This window comes from Pipistrellus kuhlii, unplaced genomic scaffold (assembly GCF_014108245.1).
Source record: "Pipistrellus kuhlii isolate mPipKuh1 unplaced genomic scaffold, mPipKuh1.p scaffold_m20_p_13, whole genome shotgun sequence".
Taxonomy (NCBI): Eukaryota; Metazoa; Chordata; class Mammalia; order Chiroptera; family Vespertilionidae; genus Pipistrellus; species Pipistrellus kuhlii.
The window spans coordinates 45,548,012-45,562,243 of record NW_023425438.1 but is presented as its reverse complement, the minus strand read 5'-3'; the positions used below and the strand labels follow the sequence as shown (position 1 = coordinate 45,562,243).

Genomic DNA, 14,232 nt, shown 5'->3' with positions numbered 1-14,232 from the left:
TCTTCGGACACATAAATAGAAACTAAACCAGCGTCCTGGAGGACATAAACTTGCCCTCACAGTGTCCATCCCAAACAGGTTAGTCCCATCCTGGACGCTTCCTCCTGACACAGCGATGAGCTGTTGCATTGCAGCCCACCATCCGAATACAAAATGACCGCTTCTCAGCAATCCCATTTCTCCCAAACAGGCTCTAGATGGAGATATTCATCTACTGTTCTTTTGTTTTCTCAACAGCTGAGATGAACAAAAGACTCAACAACAGGAAAAGTAAATTAAAATTATTCCTCATGTGTAAGTCCCTCAAAGACTCACAGAAGTGATTGAGAGTGTTACATAAGGCACAGAAGATATGGGAAATATTTTTGAATTGCTAATCTGGATAGTTTATTAAAGTGGGAGACGGTCGGATGTTACTTCTTCCCATATATATGTACGTTTTCTAAATAAGGTGCAAACCAGCCGCCGTTTTATGTGGGATAAGTTTCATCAGAAATACAAAGGAGTCCAAACATTTCCATTTCTTTTTGAAAAATCTGCGTTTCGTAAATAACAATGGGGAGTAGCAAAGTCAACCTGCCACAGAGAAAAAAGAAAGCAACATTAGCAAATGTCCTTGCCTAGATAGTAACATGTAGAAGGCTTAGAAATTATTATTATTATTGTTATTAATCGCATGCGTTACTTTCCCAGTAAAAGTGCTATTCTGCACCCTGAGTGCCTAGCTTTAGGAAAGGAAAATTAATTCGGATCCCAGGGAGAGACATGGTCTGATGGAAGACTTAACCACCTCCTGACCCTGGGCTAGCATTAAGGTCTCTCAGCTTATTCTCTCCGCTGTCCCAAGAGAAAGTTCTAGGACTCCTTATTCTACACACTGGGATAGTGACGGAGGGCAGGGAGGGTAGACGCTGGGCTGAGTCTGGCCAGGTGGGCGAGGACGGCCTCTGCCTGGCGCCGCAAGATGCGCTGCAGGTGCCCCCGGAGGCTCTGGCTGCTGCTCCTGCTGGCCGCCTGCGCCAGGCTCCTCGGGGGCTGGTACTGGGGAGCCTGGCCCGAGGCCGCAGGGTGGAGTTCCTGGCTGGAGAGGCCTCCGGAGGCCTGCCCGCGCCCCCTGGCCGCCGCCCTGCAGGGGAGCCCGCGCTTCCAGCGGCTCTTCAACCTGTCCACCTCCGTGCTGCTGTGGGGCGGCCTCCTCACCCCGCAGCTCTGGGACCAGCTGACCCAGCTCCGGGGACCCTACAGCTGGCGCGGCCTCTCCAGGGAGGCCCTGGCTTCCACGCTGCGCCTCCTGAACGAACGGCTCGGAGAGCGCACAGCTGTTCCCAGGAGCCGCATCCGCATCCCGGGAGCCACGGTGCCGGTGCCGTTGCTGCGCCGTGGTGGCCAACGGTGGCATTCTGCGGGGCTCCCGCCAGGGCCGGCGCATCGACGCCCACGACTATGTCTTCAGACTCAACGGTGCGGTGATCTCAGGCTTCGAGAGGGACGTGGGCACCAAGACCTCCTTCTACGGCTTCACGGTGAACACCATGAAGAACTCCCTCCACAACTACGGGCGCCAGGGCTTCCGCTCCGTGCCGCGGGGACCGGGCTTGCGTTACATTTCATCCCCACGGGCATCCGCGACTACCTGATGCTGCGATCCGCCCTTCTGGGTGAGCCTGTCCCCGAGGGTCCAGACAAAGGCGACAGGCCTGAGGCCTATTTTGGACCGAGCGCCCCTGCAGGTACATTGAAGTTACTTCATCCCAACTTCATGCACTACCTGAAGGACAGGTTTTTTAATTCCAGCCTTATTCGCCTAGATGTCAAAGGCATCTACATGCCTAGTACTGGGGCCCTCATGCTGCTGACAGCTTTGCACACCTGTGATCAGGTTAGTGCCTACGGATTTATCACGAAAAACTTCCGGGACTTTTCTAACTACTATTTTGACCAAAAAAAGATGCCACTGAAATTTTTTGAACCATGATCTGTGTCTTGAGGCAACGCTATGGGAGGACCTGCACAAGGCTGGCATCATTCAACTGTACCAGCGCTGACCCCAGCGTCTCTCTGCGCCCTTTTGTCTCCTTGTCAAGCCTTGGCTCTCATCCTCTCAGTAGCTGAAACCTTTTTCTTTGTTAACCTGTGAGAGGGGCTCCATCTCCCCTTCTCTTCTTTCCAAAGGGGGATGTGGAAGGTGGGAAGGTGGGTTCAAGACTCTCACCAAAGGTGGGACACCGGATCTTGCCTCTTGCTCTTCCAAGAGAACTCCCCTCTGGATCTTGCATTCCAACCTTAGCCGAGGATAAATAGACACCTTTGCTGGATATGTTTTAAAATGAAAAATAACACTCTCAAAAAAAAACAAAACCTTAGCTTGTGGAGGCATGCATACCTCAGTGTTTGGCATCATTTAAAAAAAAATGATTATTGTTGAAAGTATTACACATGTTCCTTTTTTTCTCCATTGACCCACCCCAGGCCTCCAGCACCCTCTTGTCTGTGTCCATGGATTATGCATATATGCAAACAAGGTCTTTTGTTGATTACGTCCCATCCACCCACTCTTCCCCACCTTCCCTCAGAGAATTCCGCACTCTATCCCATGCTTCCATATCTCAGTGTTTAGCATCTTGAAGCCAGCATTTGGTTTTGTGATAAATTTGGATTGTTAATTCAGCCATTGCAGACCTATCACTGAACCAAGATTAAGCATCAGTAAAGGCAAAGTTACAGTGCCTACCCCAAATCGTCCCACTGGCTATGTCAGGATTTCACAGAACACTCCGAGTCTTTAGCCACTCAAGGATAAGAGTTAGGAATCTCTCTGTAAGATGTTAATTCTCTGAGGACATGATCAATTTGCTTCTGCCCTATGGGGAGTGGAGACTTTTTGTCTGATAAAATGGGAGCACAAAAAGAAGCAGAAAAGATAATCCAATTTGAGTTTAAATAATTGTATAAAAGACCAAAGAAAATCATTTGTGGGTTTTCTTTGCTTTTCTCCCCACCCCCCCTTTTTTTGCATTGGGCATGTAGAGAAAGCATATAAAATTCAGGGTGCAGGGTGAAGGGTGAAGATCACTTAGAATTCAAGAATCTGGTGAGATAGACAGAGGGTTGCGAGAGGCGAGGGGTGGTGGGGGCCTGGGTGAAACAGTGAAGGGGTTAAGAAGCACAAATTGGTGGTTACAGAATAGTCACAGGGATGTAAAGTACAGCATAGAGAATATAATCAATAATATTATAATGACTCTGTATGGGGTCAATATTAGGAGGACAACTCTGTAAAGTACTATGCTGTACATCTGAAAATAATACAGCATAATATTGAATGTAAACTATAACTGAAAAGACAAACAAACAAAAGAATCAGGAGAAGTTTCTAGGTGTTTGATAGGAGTTTCAATAATACTGAAGACTGCCTACCACTGGAGTAAATATAATTATATATTTATTGCCATCTTGTGACAAAAACCAATGGATTAGGAACCCTCAGTCAAGCCATGATTCCAATCAATTTGAACTGAAGTAGTCAATAATAAGTATAATGGTTTTAGATGGATTACAGCTGTACTTTCTGGGCTTTTATTGAAACTTGGTTGCTTCCCAGACTGGTTTAAGGAAGTCTCATCCAACATATTATCACTGTACAGCTTGTTTAACCAAGCCTTTGACAACGTCTTGATAACTGTAGCTATGGACAGTCTATTTCACTATACTGTACCAGGTGTTTAGCTGACAAGAGACTTTCCAAGGGAGCCTTTGCCTGGAAAATTCACCAAGGACCAGCATCTGGCTTTCAGGTCTGTGGTTTTGGTAGACAGAGTTTATCAACACTAGGAATGAATGAACTCAACAACTAGAATCAAGAGAGTAATGTTTATTTAACTATAATAAATTTACAGAAAAATCTGATAAACAAAATAGGTTGTGAGAGTGTTGTAAGAGACATTACCACAACCTTTGAATGTTAAGAGAGTACTTAGGGCAGATCTGAACTAGTAGGAGAAGCTCAATTCTTAGAAAAAAGGTAACTGTAGATCTAACCCCTTGATCTGTTTTCCTGATCTCGAAAAGCCAGCTGATTTTTGAGTTGGGTTGTTTTACTGAGCAGGATGCCAGGGTGATTTCTTTCCCGGGCTCTTGTCCAGATGGATTCCAAAAATGAAGCCATGGACAAAAGGTGGTAGATGAAAAGGTGGAAATTTATTGGAAGCAAATACAGACTACCACGTAGGAAGGGATTTCCAAGGGGATAACCCACCAAGCTCTTTTTTGCTAGTTTATAAAGGCTGCAGCTATTTGTCTCTTGATGCTCCCTTCTTATTGGTCCCTATAGCAGCTTCAAAGCCTAAACCCACATGGCACCCTCCTCTTTCTCTCCCCATTCACGTGGTAGAATTCTCTATCCTCTGTGAAAATCTGTTTTCCTCTTTCTCCCCACCTGTGGCTTTTCCTATCTTCTGAGAATGGATGCCTTCCTCTCCTCTTATCCTGTGGAACCCTCTTTTTCCCCCCTCTTGATCAATGTATGCCTTCTGGCAGCTCCAAGCCCTCACCTATGCACTTCTCCCTCATGGGCCCTCTTTTATCCCTAAAACTCCTTTCACTTTTTCTGTCCCTTTCAAGTTATGACCTCACCTATCCATGTTATATAGCCCATGGTGAAGCCCTAAAGGCGAAGGTATCTTTGACTATAGTGTAATTAGCCAAGGAGATTGCTTTGTTCAAAGAAATTCAGATTTCCTGGAATTATAGTGGGTGAGACACTTCTTATGCTTTTAAAATTTCTCATTTTTTTTAACATGAGAAAGCAAATAATTAAGATCCCACACAGTGGTTTTTTATTCTCCATCCTATGTGCTTCAATTGTTCTTTTTGCTCTTCAGAGCTCTCTTCAGCACAGAGCTGTCCAGCCTTAAAACCTGTACTATTCACTCCAGCCAACCTTGTTTTCACGTAAATGTACTGTATTCATTCATTTCTCTTTGCACATTTTTTTTTTCTATTGTGCCTGCCTCATGCAATCACCTCTGTTTCTTCTGCTGAGCCAAGTCATATCCATCCTTAGGGGCTACTCAACTCATTCAAAGCAACCTTCTGGGATCACTGCAGTCATTACTGGACCACTTTTATTTTGAATCCTTGAAGCACTTACAGCTCAGTACACATAAATTGCTTTTAAACACATTATATGTATTAATAAACTTTCTCTCAAACCAGAATGAGAGCTGGACCATATCTTGACTCATGCCACTTCAGTATTTGTCAAAGTGCTTAGCACTATTCTTCAACATTATGTAACACATTTTTCTGTCTTAGACTATTAATGCCTAAGACTGGATCACTCTAATACTCCTTTATTACAGATGTAGTTAGTTGCTAACACTATAGAGCATGGATAGGGAGGCCATAACTTGAAAGCAGACAGAGGGAAAGAGAAAAAAAAAAAAGTAAGCAAGTGGATGGAGGCCAATGGGGCAGAAAAAGCTGGGAGCTGGGAGATTTATGTATCAAACAGTTTTCCCTTTTTAAAAAAATTACTTTAAGTTTTTAATTTTGTTTTGGAAAGCTGGACAAGGCATCTACATTTTAGCACATCTTTCTATTTTTTAAAATATATTTTTGTTGATTTCCAAGAGTAAGGAAGAGGGAAAGAGAAACATCAATGATGAGAATCATTAATTAGCTGCATCCTGTATGCCCCCTACTGGGCATTGAGCCCACAACCTGGGCATGTGTCCTGACCTGGAATTGAACTGTGACATCCTGGATCATAACGCCATGTTCAACCAATGAGCCATACCACTGGGCACCTCTTAATAATCACTACCCAGATGAAGGATTACTTACTTATATATAAAAAGGTAAGAGAAAAAGGTCATGATTGTTCAACAGGGAATTGGAATCCCAAAATAAATTATCTTTAAAAAAAAAATCAAACTTATTTTTTGAAACACTTTTGTATTGGGAAGAATGAAGAAAAAAAGTTTACACTGAAAAGAAAAATCTGTAGGCTTGTATAGCAAGTTGAGGGCATCATTTTTATACCTTAAATAATTCCTTCAAATATTTTACACCAATTTACATTTTAAAAAAATAAGTCAAATATTTGCACTATTTTTGCTTGGTCAACTAAAATTTCATTTATCAAATTGACATTAAACTGGACTGCAAATTCTATCCTATAAATGGCATACATACATCTCTGAGGCTGGATATGCACAAGTGCATGTTACATACATGTGAAATTGCTAACACTGCTATGCATACTATTTCCATAAGTAGTTTTACCCTCTAAAAATTCTTTAGATTATATGATTATTATAGACATTTGCTCAGGCATTTTAAAAAATGAAAACTTTATAGTGCTATTGGGATTTAAAGATTAGTCAATATCAACACTGTTTAAAAAATACCTGAATATGGAGAACATATTTAACATACCCTTGAGAACAGCACATGGTGAATGTGTATTATAGATTTCTGGATTCTATAAGTCTAGTCCTGTTTTTTTATTCTAAATTTTACATGGTTTTAGATCCTTAAAAGTTGGAGACTTAATCCAATATTATTACCTTAACTCTTTGTTCTAATCACCAACTTTAAAAGAAGTACAATGGAAGGGCCTTAATATACTTGTAGTTTTAAGGCCAATTTAATTTTTATTGTTATGCAATATTTTCATTAACAGATGCCAGTTATAAAAATTACTGCATTATGGTTTTGTCCATGACATTTAAGTGTTTTATTACTAAAATATTCCAAAATAAACCTAGTAAATATTTCCTATTTTCAATAGCTTGAGAAATGAATCCAACTATTTTTATCAATTACAACTAAACTGGGATGAGAACAGCTGTGCTAAAACCCAGTCATCAAAATGTCTAAAACACTAATGCTTTTCATCCAAGACAGAAAAATGAGCATCTAAAGTAGAGAGCACCCCATTATTAATCAAGTAACCAATCAACCACCACTTCTCTGTTACTCAAGCTAGTAGTTTTGCAAAGTTTGACATTTCTGCCTTCATTATTATTGGTGGTTCCCAGAATCACATTTTCAATGTCAAATGGGACAGCTCTAAGGCCCTCTTGCACAGCAGTAACTGTAGGCAACAGAATGACACTATTTGTACTTGTGTATAATAAATAGCTTGATCCTTCTGCGGACCATCATATACATTCTGTGCCTCTGCGACAGTCCTCTTTGTCTCTTCTCTCCAGTTGTCTCCCAGTTTCAATTCTGAATGTTAATGTCTTCCTGTAGAAATAAATTGGGAGTGCTACAGTTGGAGAGATGGCAAGCCACAACTACTCTGGGACTAGGCATTTTCCATGCTGTTCATGGCACTGCTTTCACAGAATCTGACCTCCTGGTCTCTAATTCCTGCCCATCTGGGACTCTAGACATGCCTGCTCTTTTCTGTCTTAGTAGACTCCTCATCATGTCTTCCTGGATTGCAGAATCTGCTAGGCTGCTCTGCTCCAGAGCCTTTCTCTTCCTGCTCATTGTAAATAATACCTCTGCACAACATGCTACCCTGTCCTTTGTTCCTTAAGGATCACAGACTTGAGGAGCAGCTAGATGAATTTGCTAATTTTTATTAGCCTGTGTACCAGGCACTGTTCTAAATGCTTTACTCACATCAACTCATTAAATTCTTGAGGTGACTGTGTGATGTACCTATTAACAATCCCCATGAAGTAACTTGCCCTAGATCTTTCAGATGTTAGGGAATAGAGGCAAGACTCAAATCCAGATAGTTTGGAACCCAAACTGAACTGTACTTTTAAAAAAAAAATATTTTTTAATTGGTTTTTAGAGAGGAATGGAGAGGAAGGCAGAGAGAAACATTGATGTGAGAGCAGAACATGAATGATCGGCTGTGTTCTGCATGCCCACTCCTGGGAATCAGGCCACAACCTGGGCATTTGATCTGACTGGAATTGAACCAGCAAACCCTTGATACATGGGACAATGTCCAACAAACGGAGCCACACCAGCCAGGGCTCAAAGGCTTAGCCCTTACCCACCACAGCATAAGAATTCTGTAAGTGAACGCCCAGGTGGTAAAATATAAAAAAGCCAGAATAGCAGGTTGAATCATTTCATATTTATTGTTATTTGCATCATGTCTCAGGCTCTTATATATGCAAAGTTGCACCAGATAACAAGTTTACATTCTCTGAGTTAACAAGCTAGTGAACATTAAAATAAAGGAGAGCATAATGAACACTAGATGAAAAATGTAGTCTGGTTGCTAAAAGAGCACAGAAGGAGGTATGAGCAGTCCCAGGACAGAGGATCTGGACATACTGCATGGTCGAGTCAGAGTTTGACTGGGTCCAAGCATACTATTTGGAAATCCAAAAGGAAGAAAGAGGGGAGCACTTTCCAGGAATTGGAATAAGAGAGGGAGAGTCCCAAGGATGCAGTGTGTACAGGGGAATTATATGACTTTGGATGGAATTTGGGTGAGAGCAGAAAACAGAGTTGAGAGGTTAAGGGCAAAAGTCAGAGACCTTATATGCCAGATGAGAGTTTGCATGCAGATTGAAAGGTGACACGTCAGTGGTTTTGAGCATGCTTCTGGAGGATGGACTGGCAGCAGAGTGTGATATAAACTGGAGCTAGGAGCAGCCAAATAAAAGGTTCATATAGTCTCTTAGAAAGCTTATCAGGCTGTATACAAGAGAGGAGTGAATTTGAGAGCTGTTTTGAAAGCAGACACAAAACCCCCAGTGAATCGAATGTGAGGGTTGAAGAAGAGTGCGTTGTTGGAGCCTGTGGGAGTCAGGTTGCTCTGGCCCTCACCTATGGATAAGCATCTTTTTTCCTTCACCCAACAAGCATGAAATGCAAGGCCTCCGCACTCACTACCCTGCCTTCTGTGTTGCAGGGGGAATGATGGACATGTACCATATACAAGCCATCCGAACTCGGGTCCAGTTTTTGTGGGATCCTGGAGTTTAAATAGGTGAGGAACTGTAGTGCCAAGTGCCCTCGAATATCTCTGGGGACTTTAGGAATCTGGATTTTGTTTATGATAAACGTTTAATGGAAATGTCTAAAGCCCTTAAAAAGGGTATGGAGATAATCATGCTTAACTAATGGCTGTAGAAGATTAGCAAACATGAGTCTAATTTTAACAAATAATTTTACTTCCTTCTATCATAGAAAAGAGTAGGACATGGATCAATGCCTGGGGATCCCCATTTACTAAGATTTAATACTTTTTCATTAGTGCTGGCCTGAAACAGCCAACTGTCCTTGAAATTCCTCTTCATAGTATTTTCTTTTCCTTGTCCCAGAAGCATGAGACAATGAGAAAGTTTAGATGATTTAAACTCATCTATCCTTCCTTAACAACAGTTCTGGCACAGCCATGTGATAATGATGGCAATCCCAAAGTCATAGTGTTAGTCCGAAAGCATTCCCCGGACTGGATATAAGGCTGAATGACCTCAACAGCCAATCCACTACCCTAGTCCTAACTGCAAATTGGAATACCAAGTGCTGCTTCTCTAATGCCACTTTATCACATGTCACTTAGGCTGAGAGTTTGCAGCTTGCCCAGTCATTACTCCTTTCAGCTGAAAACCATTGTCAAAATAACATGCAAGGTATAGTCTCCATAAGGAGCAATTACATTTCATAGAAGAGGCTGATGTGACTGCCTAAATCCCAAAGTTTTACTTAATTTGCTTTTACCGGTCCTAAGAGATCTCATTTTTCTTCCTTCTAGGTGGTTGGATTAAGCTATTATCTCTAAATTTCTCCAGTATGAGACAGGTAATGGCCAGCATTATGTTCATCCTGATTTTCACAATTGATGCCTGATCTTTGAGCAGATGGCAACCACTTTAGAGGTAGGGGCATAGACAAAACTTGGCAATGACATGGCAAGTTCCTTCGCTCAAGGTCTGGAATCAAGATCCGCTGAGCTATGAAGTCATCAGGATATGGCAGGAATAAGAGATGGCAGTTGAGGCCAATGAAGCCAGATTGCTTTATCTAGAATGCTAGAAGGGATTAGCAGTGGGCTGCTCCTAAGTGAGCCCAGAAATCCTTCCTCCCTGATGGAATTTACTGGAAAACAACTTGTTCCCAATATGTCTGAGGTTTACCTTTGGCTCTTTGCACATTGTGTGAATATTTAATTCACAAAATGAGGAATTAGGAAGGAACATTTTTACATGTGATTGTCTGAAATATTTTCATAGGATCAATAAAATGGAAATGTAATTCTTTAGAGCATCTGAATAAACAGAAATGTAGAAAAGCCATTATCATGATTTATACTGGAATTGATTCAAAGCTGCCACAGGTCCCAAAGCATCCTGGGGCCTATGGTGGCTGCATAATAAATTGAGCAGAGTGTAATAGGAGAGACTATCCACAAAACAACAACAACAAACAAAAAACAAACAAATAAACAAAAAACAACAACAACCCTGCACTATTGTCTGTGTCCATGGGTTATGCATACATACATATACGTTCTTTGGTTGATCTCTTCCTTTACCCCCTTCCCTCTGAGAATCCTCAGTGTGTTACATGCTTCCGTGTCTCTGGATCTATTTTGTTTGTCAGTTTATTTTGTTTATTATATTCCATATATAAGTGAGATAATGTGATGCTTTTCTTTCTCTGACTGACTTATTTCACTTAGCATAATACTCTCCAGGTCTTTCCATTCTGGCTCAAAGGGTAAGAGACCCCTTTTTCAGCTGCATAGTATTCCATAATGTAAAGGTACCACAGCTTTTTTATCTATTAATCTAATGATGGGCACTTGGTAATAGTATCTTTCCAGATCTTAACTATTAGACTTCAAGTCAAGCATTAGGGCTTAATCAGTCAGAACTATCTATATCTTACATTTTATAAATGCAAGGAGGGTTGTTCCTCAGCCCCATGTCCAAGTACTCACAAATATGTCCAGCATCTGTGTCCATTATCATGGAACTGATTCAGCCTCGTGTTGTCTTGCTCAAGCCATCATATTTGCAGTACTTGATCCCTTTATCTTCAGTTTACATTCCCTCTGAGTAACCAGGTTACCAGACAGTTGCCGTTCTCAAAATCACACTTCTCTTTATAACTTTCCTTCTTTAAAACTTTCTTTGGATGAATACTGCCTTCTGCATCAAGTCCAGATGCCTTAATGTGGCGCATTAAGTTCTTCATTTTGTGGCAATGTTTGCCTTTACAGCTTCACCTCCTGCCACTAACACAATCTTGACAAATTCTGAATATACTAGGACATTTATAATTGTGTGCCTTTCTTGTTCATGGGTTTTATTTCTCTCAAGAATGTTTTCCTTTCTCTGAACTTTCTGCATTTACCTTGTTCTTCCCCCAAGACTCAGCAAAGAAAGTCATTTCAGAAGGTTTCCTGATCTAGCCAGACAGTTGGTTTCCTAACTTTATATTATTCCTCAGACAGCTCTTGGTGCAACCTCGTAACAACACTTTACAATGCTCAAGTTTTACTTATTCATATTTGTCTCTTTTTCATATTATGAGTTCCTAAGTATTCATATTTTTTTCTTGGTTTCTGGTGCTCAGCTTAAGTTTTTGAAAAGTTAGAATGAGATCTGAGGCCCTGGTTAGGTAGTTCAGTTGGTTAGAGCATCATCCTGATACTCCAAGTTGTGGGTTTAATCCCCATCAGGACATATATAAGAAGCAACCAATAAATGCATAAATAAGTGGAACAACAAATTTATGTCTTTCTCAAACTAATAAATAGAAATTAAACAAAAATAATTCAATCTAGGTAATTGTCTCAATCATGCTACTGTTAAATCAGATATGGGAACTAAGTGGCCAATAATTCCAAATGCAAAGTTTTCAAAGTATTTGGCTTCAGAGTCAAAGCCTTGAGTTACTAGTATTTTGGAAATAACTAACCTGAGACCAGCAGAACTGTATTCAGGATAATATCACTGCACAACATTGCTATCAAAGATATGCATTTGTTTACCTTGCCATGCCTAATGGCAGAAAATATATGTGAATATATCTTATTAACAAAAAAAAAGCAATAATATCCTGTGAGATTATATTGTTCTAGTGTATATATTAATCTTCAGTTGGCTGGGATAACTTGTCTAATATGATTAAATGGAAATGGTATAAACAATGCATATTGATATCAAGGGAACCCATTGTATTTAATTTTGATGAATGTTAACATTGTCAATTCCTATGTAGTTCCAACAGCAATGGGTAGCAACATTGCTTTGAGGCAAGAGCCGTTAATAAATAAAGCTCATTGTAAAATGTCAGCCAATGGGCATATCTCTCCCCATTGGGGAGAAAAGCAAACAAACACAGCCTGATGTTTAGTTCTCACATGTCTAAGGGAATATGGCTGGGATATGACTAATGACTGTTCTGTATTAGAAATTCTCAGGTTTCTATGAGAAAGTAGAAACAAGTGGGCACTGCTTTCATAACAATTTAGACTGAGTAGTGGCACTCTACTCATTCTCTCTTCCCTTTCTCCTCTCTGCCAGTGACATGTTATTTGTTTGTGCCCGTCCTGCTTGGACAGACTATTTTATATTGTCTGTATTTTAAAATACATTAGCCGTGTGATATGTACATGGATGAGAAAATTAATTTTACATCAGAATAATTGTTGTGCCCTAGTTAAATATACATTCTAATAACCAGAAGTGCATGACCAGAGCAGCCTCAAACAGGCACTTCAATATCACCCTTTAAATCTGTGCTGGCCCCTACTATTCCAAGTGTGGCCCAGAGACCCTAACGGAGGAGGCATCACCTATAAGCTTGGTAGAATATAGTGTCTCAGGCCTGGCCTTCAATCCAGACATGATGAATCGATCTGCACTTTAACAAGATTCCTAGTGGATTCTGTGAGCATTTAATTTGAGAATCACTAAAGGAGGCAGCCTGTTAATTAGTATGAGACGTTAGAAATAATTGCTGTATTGGTGAAGTGAGTAATGACCAAACACGTGTTTTATTAGAAATATTATACAGGTACATCTGCCCATGTTGGAATTAAATATAAGAATCTTGAGAGCCCAGGAACTTTTGTGGTGGTACCCCAAAATGAGTCTAGTGCTCACTGGGTTCTGTATCCCCCTACATAATAGGAGATTCTGGCTTCTTATCTGACTGCAAGGTTAGCTGACCCTAGAGTCAAAATGTTGTTACATTTGTGTGGGTATGAAACTTACATGAAAGTTAGTAGTTTATGCTAATTGGTTGTAGCATTGTTCTGCACACCAAAGGGTTTCAGGTTCAATCCACAATGGGGGCCAGTCTGGGAGGCAACCAATCCTTGTTTCTTTTTCACGTATATGTTTCTCTTTTCTCTCTCTTTCCCCTCTTTCTCTAAAAAGAGGGGGAAAAATCAATAAAAACATATTGTCAGTTGAGGATTAAGAAAAAAGAAGTTAAAAAGTTATTTGCTTGTTTTTGTTTACAATGACAGAGAATGAGGGTGCCACATGATTGTTTTCATACTTACTTGATAGCAAATGTTTGTATGTGCTTGCAAGTTTGTATGTCCAAGACTTATTGAATTATATCATTATAGCATGCCACCTGATAGTGAGCCCAGTAATCATTGGGAACTTAAACATTTACTAGAAAAGATTCTAAAAGGACCAATTTAGTTTGAGGCAGTTTAGAACAGGACTTGGAAGCTACACATACCTACATTTTTTTCTTTCTAATGGTGATCTTGGCTTACAGATAGTATCATGACTAAGATTGTTTTGTATTAAAAAAAAAACAACAACCTGAGTTCAAGTAAGACTTAAGACTACCACTTAATAATATTTTGTTCTGAAAGCCACTAGTTGGATTATATGTTCAGTTTGCAAAATAACTTGGCCCTGGATTAATATTTCTCTCTACAGTATCATGTTAATTGGCAGCAAATGGAACAAATAACCTTATACACTTCATAGACATTTCTGCAACATTCTCTTACTTTGTCAGTTTCAGGTTAAGGAACCAACTCTTTTTATTTACACATTATTAATTTCATTATAAATTAGCATTAAAAAGCCTAACCTATGATATTCCCACAAACTTTGCTTCTGCTTTCATTTTTATTATTTCTTTTTTGTGCTTACTTTGAATTTAATTTGCTCCACCTCATCTAGTTTCCTAAGGAGGTACTTAGCTTATTGATTTTAGATTGTTTTACTAATGTATGCATTCAATGCTATGAATTTCCCTGTAAGCACT

The 14,232-nt window shown here is 40.3% G+C and overlaps 1 pseudogene; it reads left to right on the top strand.

The window, feature by feature from the left end:
- Positions 1–964: 964 nt before the first annotated feature.
- LOC118717786 lies at positions 965–2,089 on the top strand (annotated as a pseudogene).
- Positions 2,090–14,232: the final 12,143 nt, after the last annotated feature.